This window comes from Peromyscus eremicus, chromosome 14 (assembly GCF_949786415.1).
Source record: "Peromyscus eremicus chromosome 14, PerEre_H2_v1, whole genome shotgun sequence".
Classification (NCBI taxonomy): Eukaryota; Metazoa; Chordata; class Mammalia; order Rodentia; family Cricetidae; genus Peromyscus; species Peromyscus eremicus.
Genome location: NC_081430.1, coordinates 47,749,851 through 47,768,221, shown reverse-complemented (window position 1 = coordinate 47,768,221; position 18,371 = coordinate 47,749,851). Strand labels below are relative to the sequence as shown.

At 44.6% G+C, this 18,371-nt stretch overlaps 1 long non-coding RNA gene across 1 annotated transcript; it reads right to left on the bottom strand.

The window, feature by feature from the left end:
* Window positions 1-8,091: 8,091 nt before the first annotated feature.
* LOC131924464 (uncharacterized) lies at window positions 8,092-8,995 on the bottom strand. Its single transcript, XR_009382911.1, has 3 exons — window positions 8,880-8,995; window positions 8,533-8,619; window positions 8,092-8,396 (listed from the first exon to the last, which is right to left on the bottom strand). It is a non-coding gene; the product is annotated as an uncharacterized LOC131924464 (long non-coding RNA).
* Window positions 8,996-18,371: the final 9,376 nt, after the last annotated feature.

The following is an 18,371-nucleotide window of genomic DNA, read 5'->3' as shown; positions in this document are numbered from 1 at the left end:
CCTTGAGAGAACACAGAGAGAGCATCTGTGAGCTAGGAAGAGGGCCCTTGCGGGAGACTGAGCCTCTAGTGCCCTAAGAAATAAGAGCTTATGGTCCTCAAGTGCAGCGATTGGTTCTGGGAGCAAAAGATTTTAACTGGGAAGTGGTGTGACAGCTTTGTGTGTCACAGGTAAGCTGGCAGCAGAGGGGAGGAGAAAGGCAAAGGACAGACTGAGAAGGAGGTGAAGGGACTGGAGAGATGTTCAGCAGTTAAGAGTACTTGTTGCTCTTGCAGAGGACCTGCGTTCAGCTCCCAGCATCTCCCAGCACCCTCTCCTGGCCTCTGTGGGCATCTGCATATACATATGCATGCAGACACTCAGAGAGACACATAGATAAAAATAAAATAAAATTTAAGAAAAGAAAGAAAGAACGAAAATGAAGCTGAGCAATAGTGTGTCTTCTTAGGGGACAAAAATGTACAGTCTAGTGTCTGAGTTCATTTTCATTACATGATGACTGGGCTGGTTATTCATTAGTGGGACTCTACCATAGAAACATGGTCTTTGGAGAAGCCAGAACAAGGCCAGGCATAGTGGCCCATGCCTTTAATCCTAGCACACCAAAGGCAGAGGCAGGAGGATCTTTGCGAGTTTGAGGCCAGCCTGGTCTATGTAGGGGATTTCAGATTAGGGCTACATGGTGAGATCCTCTCTCAAAAAAAAACAACCAACCAACCAAACAAACAAAAAACCCCAGCAGGACAGGGTCAACAAGGTAGCTCAGTGGATAAAACAACCTGAGTTCAATCCCCAGAACCCAAGGAGGGAGAGAACTGAGTCCACAACCTCGTCCTTTGACCTCCGCAAATCACACATCACGTGTGCAGTGGCCCACTCATGCCCACACATATACATATCCTACACATAGTAAAATTACTTTGAAGGATAGCAGCTTACCATAAATGACACGAACAAATCAAATCAATATCCTGACTCTAGTTCCTAAAACATGAACGGAAGGAGGAGAGACGCTTCGTCCTTTACTCTGAACGGAACTGTGGTGTAGCTGAAGGTACTTGGCACTCTGGACGGGAAGAAGCCATCCTTCTTTCCACGTCCTTATAACAGGTGAGTCTAATGAGGGATCCTGCTCCAACGTTTGAAACCAAATTCCCTCAATGTATGGTGTTAAGCAACTTGTTATTTTAAGTGGTTTAGACAGGTATTTGCATACACGAGCGAGCACATTCTTTGAACTGAAGCCCATTATATAACCCCACTTATCCCTGTGGGTGATAGACAGTGACAAAGGCAGAATTGGCTATGTCGAGGGTTCTCAGTGTGTGCACCTATCTACAGACCAACAAGAAAAGACGCACTTGTTAGGGATAATAGCTGCCTTCCACTCCACTTACCTCTTACGAGTTATTTCAGCTCTCAACTCTAAGTCAAGACAAGCATATCATATTTCCTAACTCAGGCTACTAGGTAAGTACCAGGAGAGCTAGTATTCATGGCGAATATGCCTATGTGCTGGAGCTAAGGTATGTGCTCTGCTACAGTAATAGAAGTAGAAGATTCTATTCGTTCTCTTTTTGTCCCACACCCCGTTAAAGGCACTTCATTCATTCATCTGCTCATTCTTCAGGAAAGTTTCTTTTTTTAAGGGGGGATGTGAATGCCTGTGTGGTGTACACACCTGTGTGTATCCGACCATGTTCACCCATGTGCTTATGGAGGTCAGAGGGGTCTTACTCTAAAATTCTCCATCTCATTCCCTCAAGGCAGGGTTTCTCACTGAACCTGGAGCTAGGCTGGTGATTCTGTCTACCACAGCACTAGGGTGACAGGCATATGCCATGCCTGACTTTTTACATGAGCACTTGAAATTTGAGCTTGGCTATTCCTTGTACAGCAAGGGCTCTTACCTACTGAGCCATCTCTCCAGCCCTTCGCTAACATTTTAAGGCTCCATCCATGCCTACATTTTGAATATCAACAGTGGGATTTAGTGTCAAGTAAATATAATATCATCATCCAGTCGCTCACAAGTAGCTAAAAAGTTGAACTTTTTTTTTCTCAAGATAGGGTTTTTCTGTGTGGCCCTGGCTATCCTGGAACTTACTTTGCAGACCAGGCTGGCCTTGAACTCACGCAGATCCACCTGCCCCTGCCTCCTGAGTGCTGAGACTAAAGGTGTGTGCCACCACTGTCCATTGAAAAACTTGGACTTTTAACGATGCTTCAATAAAGGCATCATTGGCATTACATTCATCTCCAACTGTTCCAAGGGACAGTACAAGCTCTGAAGCCAAAATGTGCAGGCCTTGAATACCAGTTGGGCACGACAAATGTCAGCCCTTGGCAAGATACCTTTGACTACAAGAAGCCCCAAGTTTCTTGTTGAAATTAAAATCCCCAAAGACTCTACCCTCATGTCACTGTCATGCATAGGAAATAAAGTCTGGGAAGGGCCTGGATTAAACCCTGCAGATGGGAAGGGTTCCATCAATTGTTATGGCTGTTCTTGTCATAAATGCCTCGTTGTTAAGCTTAGGGATGGTGTTTCTCTATGCTGACACAAGCAGGGCAACACTCTCAGGGATACAGAGATTCACAGATGTGTGTTACAGTCTCTCAGGTTGTTAGAAGCCAAACATAGATAAACTGTGAGCAAGGGGATGCTCTCAAGTCTGCAGTCCGGCTGCAGAAAGTCTACCAGCTACCTAAGGCCACCTAACACGGATCCGCTCATAGGTTGGAACAATATGCATCCATTACTTGTGGTTCATGTGGATTAGGGATCTGAGTGTGGCTTAGCTACAGCCTGTGCCTCAGGTTGCTCACAGACTACAACTGTAGTATTTTTGATAGGGTAGCCAAATAGACTACACCACCCATTTTTGTTTCCTAGTCTGCTTTTCCTAGTTTGCTTGATAAATGACAGGAACACAAAAACTCTTCTTACAGTCTGTCTCAGGGGCCCTGCCTGCAAGAGATAGTGCCACATGTCACTAGGAATCTGACTTTAAAGAAGGGATTCAGGATTTTGCTTATTTGCTAACAAAGTGATAATAGGGTCCATCCTGGTGGCATTTCGTAGCTTTTTAAGAAATTCGTTATAAGTATGTCTTCACACTCAGAAAGTTGTATTAGCGGGACTGGAGAGATGGCTCAGCAGTTAAGAGCACTCACTGCTCTCTAAGAGAACAGGAGTTCAGTCCCCAGCACCCACATCAGGGTACCCACATCAGGGCACCCACAGCTGCCTGTTAACTCCAGTTCCAGGGGATGTCCTCTTCTGGCCTCCATGGGTACATGTGGTGCATGCACACTTGTGCAGGCATACATACATATGCATAAATAAAAAAATACATTTTAAGAATTATTAGGGTACAAATGGAAAAAGACACTGGTTTTTGAGAACACAGAGGAAATAGCAAATATAAAGGGCTGTCATTGAGGAGAAGCACAGGTCCAGAGCATCCACGTATGCTGCATGAAGGTCTGCCATCTATCAACTATACATCCTCACCTGGTCACTGCTATGACCTCACCGGGAGTTCCAGGACCAGCTGATGAGAGTGTACATCTCAGGCTAGGTTCAGAACCCAGTTAGCTCACTGTGTTGATGCAAACTAAAGAGGGTTGCTTTCAGATCCTGACCCCCCTCGGAGGTATCCCCGAGACCAGTGAAGACAAGTCATTTTGACAGAGCCTCAGGCTTGACTCAACCATCCGGTTTGTGTGGAGAAGGAAGTGGCCTGGGTGAGGATGTGTGGAGACTCAGGGGTCGTGGTAGGTGACTGCACTGATTGGTCCTAGGACCAGAGGAACACATTGGGGGATGGAGAACGAAGGCTTATAGGGAAAATACCCGTGGGAGTGAGCACAATAGGGAGTGCCAGACATTGCACATTAATCCCTGCCAGAGTGTACACCGCCCAAGAGGCGCTCAGCAATCTGTAGGATGACGGCCTTTCTCCTTAGCCACTCCTGATAAAACTCAGATAGGTCATAGCTACAGTGACAGAAATGGACACAGTGCAGACATACACAACATGGGCCACTTCTCACCATACCAGTTTAGATACTGTCCTGCTGAAAGCCAATGCCCAAACCATGAACAGCAGAAACTGACTCTGACTCTGTAGTATAGTGCCATTCATCGAGAAAAAAGAAAAAACAAAAAACCAGAAACTCGGTGGCAAGTTGATTATATAGGACCCCTTTCGCTCTGGAAAGGGCTGCATTTTTCTCTGACTGGACGGAACCAACTCTACATTTAGATAGGTCATTTCTGCCTACAGCATCTTGATAAGGTCCCGGCTAACAGGACTCAGCATGTCTAACAGATACAGGATCCTGTCAATTTTAGCCCATGTTTCTTGAGACAGGAGTTATGAATGGCATGAGACTCTGAGATCCCCTGTTTACACAATACACCATACTGTTCAGCAGCTTCTCAACCACAATCTATTACCATCTTTGGAGGTACAGATGCTAAGTTAGATATGATACCCAATGATAATGGGGCATATAGAAAAGTTTGGAGTTGGAGCTAGAGAAACCCTACAACCCTATAAGAAGAACTTAGTGGGACATTCTAGCAGGAGTTTGGAAGAGCAGAATGCGGAGATAAACACAGATAGTGTGAGCCTGGCTCACGAGGTTTCGGACGGAAACAAGGACTCTACTGGGAGCTGAGCTAGAGGTGAATCATGTTACTTTCGGTCCAAGAACCTGGGTGTACCCTGCCTGTGACCTAAGAACTTGAGTGCAACTGAATTCAAAAGCAGTGGAAGAAGAAAATTTAAGACAACATAGCATCAGACTGTGGCATGACTACCCGTCACGGCATTTGCCCATATTTTCAGGGACAGAGAGCAGCCAAATAGAACAGACAGATAAAAAATGTGCCATTTGGTGAGGAAAGGAGTATGAACAGGTTTAAAGGTACAGTCAAGGAGATCTCAGAGAAAGCAGACATAATTGTTTAAGAGAAACCCTCTCAGGCTACAGGATAATAGGGAAGAGGACCCCGAGGACCAGACCCCATAGAAATTGCCCACCTTTGACAATGCAGATTTATTTGAAAAGAAAAAGTGTGAAATGAGAGTGTTCTAAAGTGACTTCCCATTTGAAACAATTGCCTAAGGAGACATTTTCCCAGATCAGTTTCCAAGGCGCTGTAGGCAACTTTAACTGTGGTAGAAGGGGGTTAGGCTACAGTTATTGGGGCCGACAGGCTTGTGCCAAGGTTCCAGACAGCTGCTAAGGCCAGGGAATATGTGTCAGGGTTGGATTTTCTACAAAGAAACCCTGAGAGACCATTACACGAAGTTGTGAAAGTGAAGCCTGAGTTGCAGTGGAGACCCCAGCAGGCTAGAGATGTCAGGACTGTCGGATGTCTGCCCAGGAAGGCTGCAGGCATGGAGCGTAACTGGCCTGAGGGAGGCTGTGTGTGATGCAGATTATTACAACTGGAGGGATGGGCTGCACAAACCCATTAAAACCCAGATGCTGCTGCCAAGAGTCCCAGATGCTGGACAAGAAGCTGCAGGATTTGATGTTTTCTTTGCTGGTTTTCAGTCTCGCTTTAGGCTGATCCTTGCTTACTATGCCCCAATTCCTTCCTTTTGGAATGTGAATGTTTATTCTCTGCCATTGTATATCAAAAGAATGGAACTTTTTAAAAAGTTTTTTTTTAAATTTTTATTTAACAGGATCTCATAGTTAAGAATGGTTTGTGTCTAAGAAGAGACTCTGGCTATTATTATTATTATTATTATTATTATTATTATTATTATTATTATTATTTAGAAAGGGTCTCACTATGTAACCCTGGCTGGCCTGAAACTTGCTATGTAGACCACTGCTGGCCTGGAACTCACACAGATCTACCTGCCTCTGCCTCCAAAGTACAGGGATTAAAGATGGACCACCACTCTAGGTCAACAGTATTGAAACTGTTAAGACTATAGGGACTCTGAAGTTGGAATTACTGCATTTTGCATTTTGAGATGGTCATGAGCCTACAGGAGGTAGGGGTGGGATATTGTTGGCTATATTATCAATGTGTTTGTGTGTTGATAGGGTTGGAATTGTGGTATTTAATCTTTGTTGTCAATCTGACCGTATTTAGACTCACCTAGTAGACACATCTCTGGGCCTGTGTGCTTCCAGAGAGAGTTAACCGAGGAAGACCCAGCCTGAATGTGCATGGTGCCATCACATGAACTAGGATCTCAGACTGAATAAGAGAGAAGAAAGGTGAGCATCTCTCTCTGCTCCCTGACTACGAAGGCAGTGTGGCTGCCACTTCACACTCCCACTGCTATGCCTTCCTCACCATGTCAAACCACGAATCTCAGGAAACCCTTCCTCCTTTCAGTTTCTTTTGTCGGGTGTTTTGTGATGGCCAGGAGAATAATTCAGGGTGCTATCCTTTGGGATGCAGTGTATGCCTTAAACTATTAGCTCTGATGTGGCGTCCCACTGATGGATACATGGACTTCAGAACAGGGCAGCCTGGCTCACTGTCACTCCCAGCGGGTCTCTTGGAGAGTGTATGGGTCCCATCCTTCCAGTTCTGAGGCAGTGGGCTTGACAGTTCTAGTTCCCAGAGTGAGGATGTTTTGTACCAAGGGACATAGGAAAACTCAAGAGCTACAGCTCGGATGCCGTTTTGCACTCCTTGAAAGCAAAGAAAGTAGTTCCCACACTGGCAGGGATAACGGACCCTGAGGAGGAGGAGGAGGAGGAGGAGGAGGAGGAGGAGGAGGAGGAGGAGGAGGAGGAGGAGGCAGGACTGCTGATTCATGAAGGGGCAGGAAGGCCTGTGTTTATACTCAGCTAAACCACCAGAGAGGCACTAGCTGCCTCTATACCCAGGCTGAATTGAAAGCAAGCCAGTTCTTGCGACCACTGTGAAATGAAGACATGGTTGCAAGGAGCTCTGATTTCTCAAGGAATGCAAGGACTTGGTCAACCGAGCTACCTACCTAGTCGAGTGCAAGGGCTCCTACATGGTGATAGTGATAGGATGGATGGCAGACGAGAGAGATGGTAGATATCCATTACTGCTTTGGTAGTAATAACTAAAGTGGTAGTAACAGACTAGATTACAGTAGACTAGAGAGATGATAGATATCAGTTATTGCTTTGGTAGTAATAACTAAAGTGGTAGTAACAGACTAGATTACAGTAGACTAGAGAGATGGTAGATATCAGTTATTGCTTTGGTAGTAATAACTAATGTGGTAGTAATAGACTAGATTACAGTAGACGAGAGAGATGGTAGATATCCGTTACTGCTTTGGTAGTAATAACTAATGTGGTAGTAATAGACTAGATTACAGTAGATGAGAGAGGTGATAGATATCAGTTATCGCTTTGGTAGTAATAACTAATGTGGTAGTAATAGACTAGATTACAGTAGACTAGAGAGATGGTAGATATCAGTTACTGCTTTGGTAGTAATAACTAATGTGGTAGTAATAGACTAGATTACAGTAGACTAGAGAGATGGTAGATATCAGTTATTGCTTTGGACTAGCTGTAACATCAATGGCTATGGTTTATCTCACAAGATCTGTCACCAGTTAGAACCTCGTGGCAATGTGGAGTAGACTTACCATGTGGAGCAGTGGGTAGATTGTAATGGATGCTGTTGGTAGTCTGTCTCCATACTGCCAGCCCCACCCCCCACCCCCACTCATTCATGCATACTTTACTTTTCATGGCTCAGCCTTCTAACTTCCTATAGAGAACTTCCTTTCTTTATTTTATGAGAGTTACTTCATCCTGGCCCAGTCAAGATCTCAAGAAATTTATGCTCACAGCCTTCTCTAGGTAGAATGCAACCGAAGAGCTGAAGGGATGGAGGTGGAGTTGGGGTGATAAAACTAACAATGCTTATACATCGAGGGATATCCTTGCTGTGAAATTCATGCTTTGGATCAAGCTTCGGCTGGGTCTTCACCTTAATAAATAGCTTGCACACACATCCATGGCAACCCAACAGTTAGTTCCCTAGCAAAAGCAAATAAATAAATGAACTTCGTGGACAGACATGGTTTAGTAGAAAACAATTTTTACATCCCCCACAGTGTCTACCCCAGCATGAGATAACCACAGCCAGTCAGTCTTTGATTTCAATTTTCTTTTTTTTTTCTTTTTTTACTAGGAATTTAGAGTTTCTTGTGGTTCCAGTAGTACTTTACAGACAGGGACATCTGCAAATTATCAGTGATACTTCCCAGTGTAAACCGTTTGTCCAAAGGTATTTTGGACGTCTCTGATTTCAAGTTCTCAATCCTCATGTCAGACCTTGTTCCAGACAGCACGTCCCAGTTGGTGTGGGGTATGCGTGCTTGGACAGCAGAGGGAATGAGGTCTAGCCAAGAGGCAGCCTGCGGAGGTAATTCAAGCAACATAAAAAGGCAGAAATCTTGACGTTAAGCAAAACTGGACCTCATGAGTATTCTGGCTCCTTCCCACCCAGCTGTTGGACCTTGGCTACCTCTATGTTAAAATGAATTAACTAACCTCCATATCACAGGGTTTTTATAAACTGAGATGACGTATAGAAAGTACTTTGCACGGCTCCTGGTTGATGTCAAGACATGGATCCTTCTAGACCGGAAAGAACAGGGGGTTAGGGAGCCTTCCGGGGACTTGAAGGGACCTCTAGATTAAGCGAGGACAGGGGAGGAAGGAGGCAAGAGAGAAACAATGCCGACGTGTTTCCTCCCCGGGCACGGGCCACAAGGGCCACAATGCACGTGCGTCAAGGGGAGATTGGACCTCACGTAGGCCGAGAGGGGGTTACCCTCGGATGAGAGAAGGAGCCCCGAGACCCTGGTCCACCACGTGGCCGCCCAACCCTCCCCCACCTCAGTCTCCGCCAGGCTGAAGTAGGTGAAGGGTGGAAGGCGCGAGACCGCGCCGCGGAGGCGGACGCCCGCTGCCAGTCTCCTAGCAACTCCAGCCCCGCCCCGCCCGGCCTGGAGCGCCGGCGCCTGGAAGCGGGGACCGGCAGGCCGCAGTTGCCATGGCAGCGCAGCCGCCGCGCCTGATGCTGGCGGCGTCTGCGGGAAGCGCGGGCCCTGAGCCCCGCGTGGGCGGCCCGGCGGCGTCCCCAGCTCGCCCCGACCTGTGCAGCCACCGAGGAGTCCTCGGGCGGTCGCCGGATCTTGCTAGTCGTGGCCCCTATTTGCGTCCGCGCCGACGGGGGCGCGTCACAGCTTGGAGACTTTCCAGTTGGTGGGGACCGAGTTGGTCGTCCTGGCAAGGTCTAAACTAGGCAGCAATGTGCACGCGCGCCCCCTCACATGCAAACACCAGCAGCCTGAGGTCGTGCTTCTTTTCCGTTTTAGTCTAAGAAAGAATGTGCAGAAAACGGAGAGGCTTCCAAATACTGTCTTCTAAAAAAACGTTGAAACAAATGCTGCTTTTCTTAAGGGCCGTTTTAAATCGAAAATGCCCGTGTCTGGAAGGGTGTGCTGGATCCGAATTGGCAATCTGCAGTGGGTTTCACCTGGAGAATCCGGTTATAGGGTTTTAAATTTAATACGTTTACATCATCCCCACCCCCTGCTAGGGCAATGGTCTCACTAGGACAGAAGAAGCTACTCGCAAATACAAAGCTCATTCTCTGCCTTGAGAGTATTTTTAACTGAGGCGGAGTCTGTCACGTGTTTGTGATTTTAATCAAATTGACAAGGCCTCTGAACAGGGAAAGCTTGCTATCTAATTCGAAGACAACATTAGGGACATAGAGAAGCAGACTCTTCGGTCTTGTTTGAATCGGAGCTTTTCACATCTAATGTTCTGCATACATTTTCCTCGATCCACTGCAACTGGAAAATTTAAATCAAACCCCATTTCTTATATTCATTTTTATGGTAAATGTCTCTGGGCTGAGATTATGCATATTCTCGATCAACAAGAAACCGGAGCGGCAATCACCATGAATTGAGCACCTTGCTGATTGAGCAACACTTGAACCTGGAGGCATGAACAGCCGTAATCTCGGCGTGAAAAATCCTTCACGGGATCTTTCAAACACGTACTTACAGCTAACCTTTTCCACTCCAAAGGCTCATTCACTTGGCAACTTTCTTATCCTTCGCTTTGTCAGAGTAATCTCTTTTAGAACTACGCTCATATACTTTTCAGTCTGTGGTTGGAGAGATGACCATATTAAAGTATTTATAGGGAGGCAGATGAAATGACTCAATAGGTCAAGACACTTGCTGAGCAAGCCTGACAACTTAGTAGGATCCCTGGAAGCCACACAAAGGTGGAAGGAGAGGACGCACATCCTGGCACACCAGTAATCCCACAACCACACAGTGATGATGGTGACTGGGTTTTTTTAAGTATTATAGCTGGACATGGTGGAATGTGCCTGTAATCACAGCACTGGGGAGGCAGAGGCAGGAAGACCACTGCAGGATGGAGGCCAGCCTGGTCTACACAGTGAGACAACATCATAAAAATCAACAAAAAAGCAAATGTTTTAAAGTAATAACCGCCCCCTCTCCCTCTGGGTGTGTCTGTCTGTCTGTCTGTCTGTCTGTCTGTCTCTCCCCCCCCCCCCCCGTGTGTGTGTGTGTGTGTGTGTGTGTGTGTGTGTGTGTGTTGGTGAGTCTCATGTAGCCTAGGCTGGGCTTGAACTCCTAATTTTCCTTCCTATTCCACAGGAATGCACCAAGCCTAGCTATGAATCTGTGGAAACATACATAGCTATTCTCTTAGTCATTATCTCCTCCCAGTATCGAATAAAGAACCTTATAATTTACATGGTGGAGAGGAGAGGATCAATTCTGAACATGGAATCAAATATTTGAAAATAAGAATTTCGTGTTTATCAAGTAGTGGAGAGGAAAATCAAAGAACCTATAACACTACATATCCTTAATAAATTTTTAGTGGAAAGGGCCAATCACTGAATAAATTGACTTTGAATTTGCTAGTTTAAATGTGACGATCGCAGAAACAACAGTGAATTTATCATTAAATTAGCGCTTGTGGAATGTTTTTTATTTGGTAATCCTCGTCGTCTCTCTGATTATTCATTTATTATCCTACAGTTCTTTTTCACAAAGGTTATTCATTAGTATGAGCCCAGAACAACTCGACTGCAGGATATTGGAAATGGTCCACAAGTGTTTGGCAAATAGAATTGCCCAGATCAGCTCTTTAACAGCCGGGTTGGTCTTTTTCAGATGAAAGCTGAGTTATACACATGAGTTAGCCCAACCGTCAGTCCAGAGGCGCTCACAGGATTTATGCATGTCCTACTTTATTAATAACACCAGAACTCGGAGGGCCTCAATAGATTTTCCACATAATTTCCTGATGTGGAGACAATCTCCTCCCAGCTGTTGCTATTGGTTTCCAGGATTGCAAGGGTTTTGCCTTATCATTTATGGTTAGTGTTTCCTCGGGAACCTAATATTTATCAAACACCAGATCCATTTTCAGGCTCACCTTTCCTCTTTTTCAAATCACCAGTGACCTTCCGTGCTAAGTATCTTATCATTATTGCAGCCTACCTGCCTCTTATCTAATCCCGTTTTAAACTAGCTATACACGTTATCTATACTGCTTTCATCTTTTAGCAGCTTATTCTAATATGAACTGTTTAATCTTTCTCCATTTTCCAGATTTCTCTACTTTCATTCATTTGCCCATATGCCTTTATCCTTTTTTCTTTACACTTCCCATTTCATTTCTTTCTTTTTTTCCTCATTTCTTAAATAGTGCAATGAAATAAAGCAGAAGGCTTATCTTGTCACCTCAGAAATGGTTGTATTCCCACAACATGTGCAGTATTCTTGACCGAAGTACAATGCAGATGTTTCTGTCACTAAAGACTCTCCCATCCTGGAATATTTCTTCTTATCAAATACAAGGCCACAGGGAGTTCTCAACTCACCCCTTGCTCTTTGCAGAGGTGTTTAGTGTGTTAGTTAATCAATCAGACTCTGGACTCAGACATGGTTTTTATACTTACTATCTGTGTGCATTTGTATTTTCTGACCTCTTCCTTTGCTGTGACAAAGATACCTGGCATAAACAACCTGAAAGAAGGAACGAGGTTCATGGTGTCAGAGGCTCCGGTCCATGGCCAGCAGCTCCATTGTTTTTGGACTCGTGGTGAAGCGGAGCAGCACAGTGGCAGGGCAGGGGTAGAACAAAGCAACAGGGAAGAGTCATAAGGAAGCACACCCTCAGTGACCCACTTCCTCTGTCCAGGTCCCACCTTCCAATGACATCATCGGATTATCACTCCATCAGTGGATTAACTCACTGACTTAGTCAGACCCTTTCTCCCCTAGTCACCATCCCTCCTTAGCCCCACCTCTGAACACTGAAGCATTGGCAACATTTGAGCCTTTCAGGGGCCACTTCACCTCCTAACTATAACACTTCTTTAGGCCTCAGGCTACTCATCTGCAAAATGACGTTAGGCTCATGAGCTTTGGGGACTTGGAAAGATTAAATGAGACTGGTCCTGTGAACTGCTTGGCATGCAGTCAGTGTGTCAGCAGTGACTGTCATAAACTTCGTCATTAAAACACCTTAAAATGTTGTTCCCAGTTGAGGGTACATTCCTGAAATCCTTTCACTTGAGAGGCTGAGGCAGGAAGATCCCCATGAGTTTGAGCCCCACCCCTAAGGACACATAGTGAGAATATATCTCAAAACAAAAACCAAACTACTGTCTTCATTATTCCCAACTGACCTCACCTGAATTAGTGCTAGCCTGTCCACAGAGAAATGGAATTTGGACCAGACATGAGACAGACACTTTGATTAAAAGGGTTGCGGCAGGGACGGGGTATAAACAGAAAGGGAATTCCAAATCACAGAGCAGTCCTCAAGGGCTCTGTACACAGATACTTTGGAAGGTTAGAGCACAATGTGGGTAATGAGGTGCCTAAGATGGAAAGTGGAATGCAAACCACAGCTCATCATAGAATAACTTGCATGAAATTAGTGCCAGCATAATAGGATGAGACCTAGAGAAAAGTGTTTTCTAAATACACATGAGATTGTGAGGCCTGCCATACAGGAAAAACATGGAAACAGTGGAGAATCCTGATGACACCTGAGGACTGGACCGGGGGTTGGGGGTGTCTTTCAGTGGCAGCTCCTTGCCAGGATTTAGAATCCACTCTAGAGAGTTTAAGCAAAAGAAATATGTTACAGAGTGATTAATGGTTACATGCTTGTTTGGGTTGAGGAAATGCTCTGGGCTGAGCTTTAGGAATAACTGTCCAAACTACAGTCGCCACAGGAAGCCCCACCTTTTTGAGCAGCAGGAAAACTGTTATTGCAGCTGATGGCTTAGAAGCCACACCTTGACAGCCACCTTCAGAAACCGCTGACATCAGAGAGCATCATGGTCAGGGAATGTCTATGCCAGGGCCAGCTTCAGCACCATGACATCCTTATGAAATCTCACCAGCTAAGCAGATGACCTGTCCCTATTTGACACCTACAAAGCTGGTGATTACACACTGGGGCCTCTGTTAACCTGGTGGAAGAAATGTTCAGTGACTCCCGGGGCAAGGCTGCCAACAGGACCGGCAGAAGTCAAGCGGGAAGCAAGCAAGCACGCCCGAAAAGCTGATTTATATTTAGAACTTTGCTTCAAGGAACTCTCAAAAATGAGTTTGTGATGTTCCTCTCCACAGCAGAGGAACACATAGGAAGACGGGTTTGGGACGACTCATGGGCACTAATCCACTCTGTCCACCAGGAGACCAGGCTTTCACTGTTAAATGTTTGTATGCACTGTCCCCTAAATTGACACTTCTGACTAATACACACACACACACACACACACACACACACACACACACACACACAGACAAATCCTCACTACCTCACAAATGCAATGCCAGCTTTTTGGGCATATCCATCTCTAGGTGATGCTTTTTTCCTCCCTTTAACCTCATCACCTCATGTCCTACAGCCTATAGACCAGAGGTTCTCAACTTGTGCGTTGAGACCCCTTTGGGGATCACATATCAGATCTCCTGCATATCAGATATTTACATTAGAATTTATCACAGTAGCAAAATTAGAGTTAGGAAGTAGCAACAAAATAATTTTATGGTTGGGGGTCACCACAACATGAGGAATGGTATTAAAGAGTCACAGCATTAGGAAGGTTGAGGACTAAAGGATAGTCTATCACAACCAACAATCCCTTTAAAGGATGACAAGGGACAAAAAGGAAAGAATAGAAAGGAAAGTTGCTTACATATGTAAAAAACACATACAGAGCAAGGCAAAACACATGTTGCTACTATGTCCTTCGTTTTTCCAAATTGTCTTGAGTCCCAGTTGGTATTCATGACTTCCTTCCTCTGTTGCCTGGTCCATGGATCCTGTGTTCCCAGATTGTCAGGGGGCCAAACTTCTTCTCCTGGCAGTATTGACCTAAGCTTTCACTCCTGAGGGCTCCAAGTTCTAGGGCTGCTGAAACCTTCTCTAACCTTTGTCTTTGCATTTTACAGTACCAAGGCCGGGCAATGGTGGCGCACGCCTTTAATCCCAGCGCTCTGGAGGCAGAGCCAGATGGATGTCTGTGAGTTCGAGGCCAGCCTGGTCTACAGAGCGAGATTCAGGAAAGGCACCAAAACTACACAGAGAAACCCTGTCTCGAAAAAAAACAAAAAACCCAGTATCAAGAGGCAGTTCAGAGGGGGGACTGGCTCTTAGCAAACCTTGTCGTCAATTTTCAAGAGGCCCCACACGCATCCCAGTCTCAATTCTAACCCAGTGGAGCCAAGTGTTTCCCCCTGATAAAAACATGTCTCTCTTGAGCCCAGCAACCCCTAAGTCAACCCAAACCCCAAAGTTGACACCATTTAGATATAAGTGTTGTGGCAGTTTGAATGAGAATGGCCCCTGTAGGCTTTTATATTTGAATACTTGGTCCCCAGTTGGCAGAACTGTTGGGGAAGAGTTAGGAAGTGTGACCTTGATGGAGGAGGTGTGTTACTGGCAGGCTTGAGGTTTCAAAAGACTCAGTGCCATGCCAAGTTCTCCCTCTTGCCTTCTACTTCCAGATCTCTCAGACGTGTGCTCTCAGACATGTGTTCTCAAACGCGTGCTCTCAGACATGTGTTCTCAAACGCGTGCTCTCAGACATGTGTTCTCAAACGCGTGCTCTCAGACATGTGTTCTCAAACGCGTGCTCTCAGACATGTGTTCTCAAACACGTGCTCTCAGACATGTGTTCTCAAACGCGTGCTCTCAGACATGTGTTCTCAAACGTGTGCTCTCAGACATGTGTTCTCAAACGTGTGCTCTCAGACATGTGTTCTCAAACGTGTGCTCTCAGACATGTGTTCTCAAACGTGTGCTCTCAGACATGTGTTCTCAAATGTGTGCTCTCAGACATGTGTTCTCAGACGTGTGCTCTCAGACATGTGTTCTCAAACGCGTGCTCTCAGACATGTGTTCTCAAACGTGTGCTCTCAGACATGTGTTCTCAAACGTGTGCTCTCAGACATGTGTTCTCAAACGCGTGCTCTCAGACATGTGTTCTCAGACGTGTGCTCTCAGACATGTGTTCTCAAACGTGTGCTCTCAGACATGTGTTCTCAAACGTGTGCTCTCAGACATGTGTTCTCAAATGTGTGCTCTCAGACATGTGTTCTCAGACGTGTGCTCTCAGACATGTGTTCTCAAACGCGTGCTCTCAGACATGTGTTCTCAAACGTGTGCTCTCAGACATGTGTTCTCAAACGTGTGCTCTCAGACATGTGTTCTCAAACGCGTGCTCTCAGACATGTGTTCTCAAACGTGTGCTCTCAGACATGTGTTCTCAAATGTGTGCTCTCAGACATGTGTTCTCAGACGTGTGCTCTCAGACATGTGTTCTCAAACGTGTGCTCTCAGACATGTGTTCTCAAACGTGTGCTCTCAGACATGTGTTCTCAAACGTGTGCTCTCAGACATGTGTTCTCAAACGCGTGCTCTCAGACATGTGTTCTCAAATGTGTGCTCTCAGCTGTCCCTGCTGCCATGCCTTTGTTCTTCCGTCTAACAAGTTGAAATGCTAAAGCCCAACTGAACGCTTCCTTTTAGAAGTTATCGCCCGCCGTCAGGATGTTTTGTCACAGCAACAGAAAAGTAACTAATCCAAGCAGCAAATCATTTAAGAAGATCAGTTGTGGCTGGGTGCTGGTGGCGCACGCCTTTAATCCCGGCACTTGGGAGGCAGAGGCAGGCGGATCTCTGTGAGTTCGAGACCAGCCTGCTCTACAGAGCAAGTTCCAGGACAGGAACCAAAAATTACACAGAGAAACCCTGTCTCAAAAAAAAAAAAAAAAAAAAAGAAGAAGAAGATCAGTTGTGTAAACTTCCATGTTTTATGTCAAGAAGGACTCTTCATGTTCTTAACTTTTTTGTTTGAGAATGTAGTATTTTGCTTAAACAGGCCATTTTTGTTGTTCTAAATAAGAATTAAAAATAATCAGGCTTATGATTTCTAAATTGAAACATTCCCACATTTGTGCAAAGTATTGGAGCACTTAAGCACGCTTAAAGCAGCATACTTACAAAATTATGTAGCTATAAGTCAGACATACATGAAGTTACAAGATTCAACAAGGCTTATTAGATTTACAAGAATAATACAAATGCTCGGAAAATTTTTGGTTAAGATAGGCATGAGTTTAATGCTAAAAAGAAATCTAATGCACCAAACACATAAATCTATTTTAAAATATTAAAGGGAGTTTTAACAGAGTTTATAAAAAGCCTCCTCCCAAGTGACTATCAAAATTTACTTGCTTTACACAGAATAAGATGTGTAAATTGAATTTGAAATAGGAGTTGGCGAACCTTCCCTATAAACAGCAAGATAGTAACTATCTCAGGCTTTATGGGTTCTGTTGCATCTACTCTACCCAGTTTTAACAGCACAAAACAACCATGGACAATACGTAAATAAGTAAATGTCGCTGTGCCCCAATAAAACTTTATTTATACAAATGGGCAGCCATACTCAGCCCACATGCTAGAGTCTGCCAATCTCAAGTCTAAAAGACTGAGGATTTTTAAATTTATGTTTACAATTTATAGCTTTACTATGTCAAATGTTAACTATAAAAAAAGAAATGTAACCACTGAATAACCTTTTCAGTCCACACAAATCACCCTCAGTGGTATCTTAAAACGCAAATTTAAATGTGCTATGTGATTTTGGAGATAAGGACATGAATCCTAAAGAAGTGATTTTGGAGTTTGAAACCTGGTTTCCATGCCTACCTCACCTCAAGTAGCTACACTATTGGGGGAAATCACTTAACTTCTGAGGGTTGTAAAGCAAAATCCATAACTGAAGCTGAGCTCATAAATCCTTGAAATATTCAAATGAGACATTATCTAAGAATGTACATTGAAAGTCTCTTTAAAAACAGAGTGCTGCTGCCCCAACCGAAATACAAATGCATTCACACAAAGTCCATCCACCGAAGTGACGGGAGTTTGGAGTAAGTTTTTACCATGCTTAGTACTCGAATATTTGATATCTTGGTGGTCACTCATCTATAATGTCCTGCCAATCAGATTTTGAACTAATGTAATACTGAGATATCTGTGTATTTAATATACAAATTTAGCCTAGGCATCTTATAATTCCAATAAGTTCAAGTTCTTCAACTGGAAAATCGAATTTGTAAGATTTCTTTTTGCTACAGTTTGCAGAATATTGTAAGATTAGGAGCAGAAACGAAGACGCTGAGGAAGTTGATAGGCGAAGCAACGTGACCAAGAGCACACTTTTAGGAAAGTGTGCGAAGTGTGTACAATGTAATGAGATCCCAAATGAAAGGTGAAAATGGTAACGATCCCCCCCCCCCTCCGCTTTGCATCTGTCAACCTGCTCGGTCTGTATATTCCAAACCTCACACAATGTACATCGAGGAGGTCCTGTGCATGATTTACAGCTTGAAATGCAGCCTCCGGTCTTCTCCAAGTCTCAGAGTGAACAGTTTGGAATCATACGTTAGAAAAAAATGATCACATGCTCCTACGGGCTCTCTATTTTTCTCATTTGTATTGTAATTCCTCTGCAGGCTTCCCGGGATATATTGAGAGGAGGCAGAAAACAAACCAATGTTCACGTTCTTTTCTCAGCATTTGTCCACTGAGGGTTTGCCTATTTAGTTTACTGCTTTATTTTATTTAGTCTAATCGGCCCTCTGTAAGAAACACCGTGGAGGACGAGTGTCTAAGGTCCATGTTTTCACGCTGGCATCGAAAAGCATTAATAGAAATTAAATATGGAAATCCCAACATGCTGAGATAAATTTACAAAACTACAAAAATGTAATTTCCGTTCAGGTCCTTTC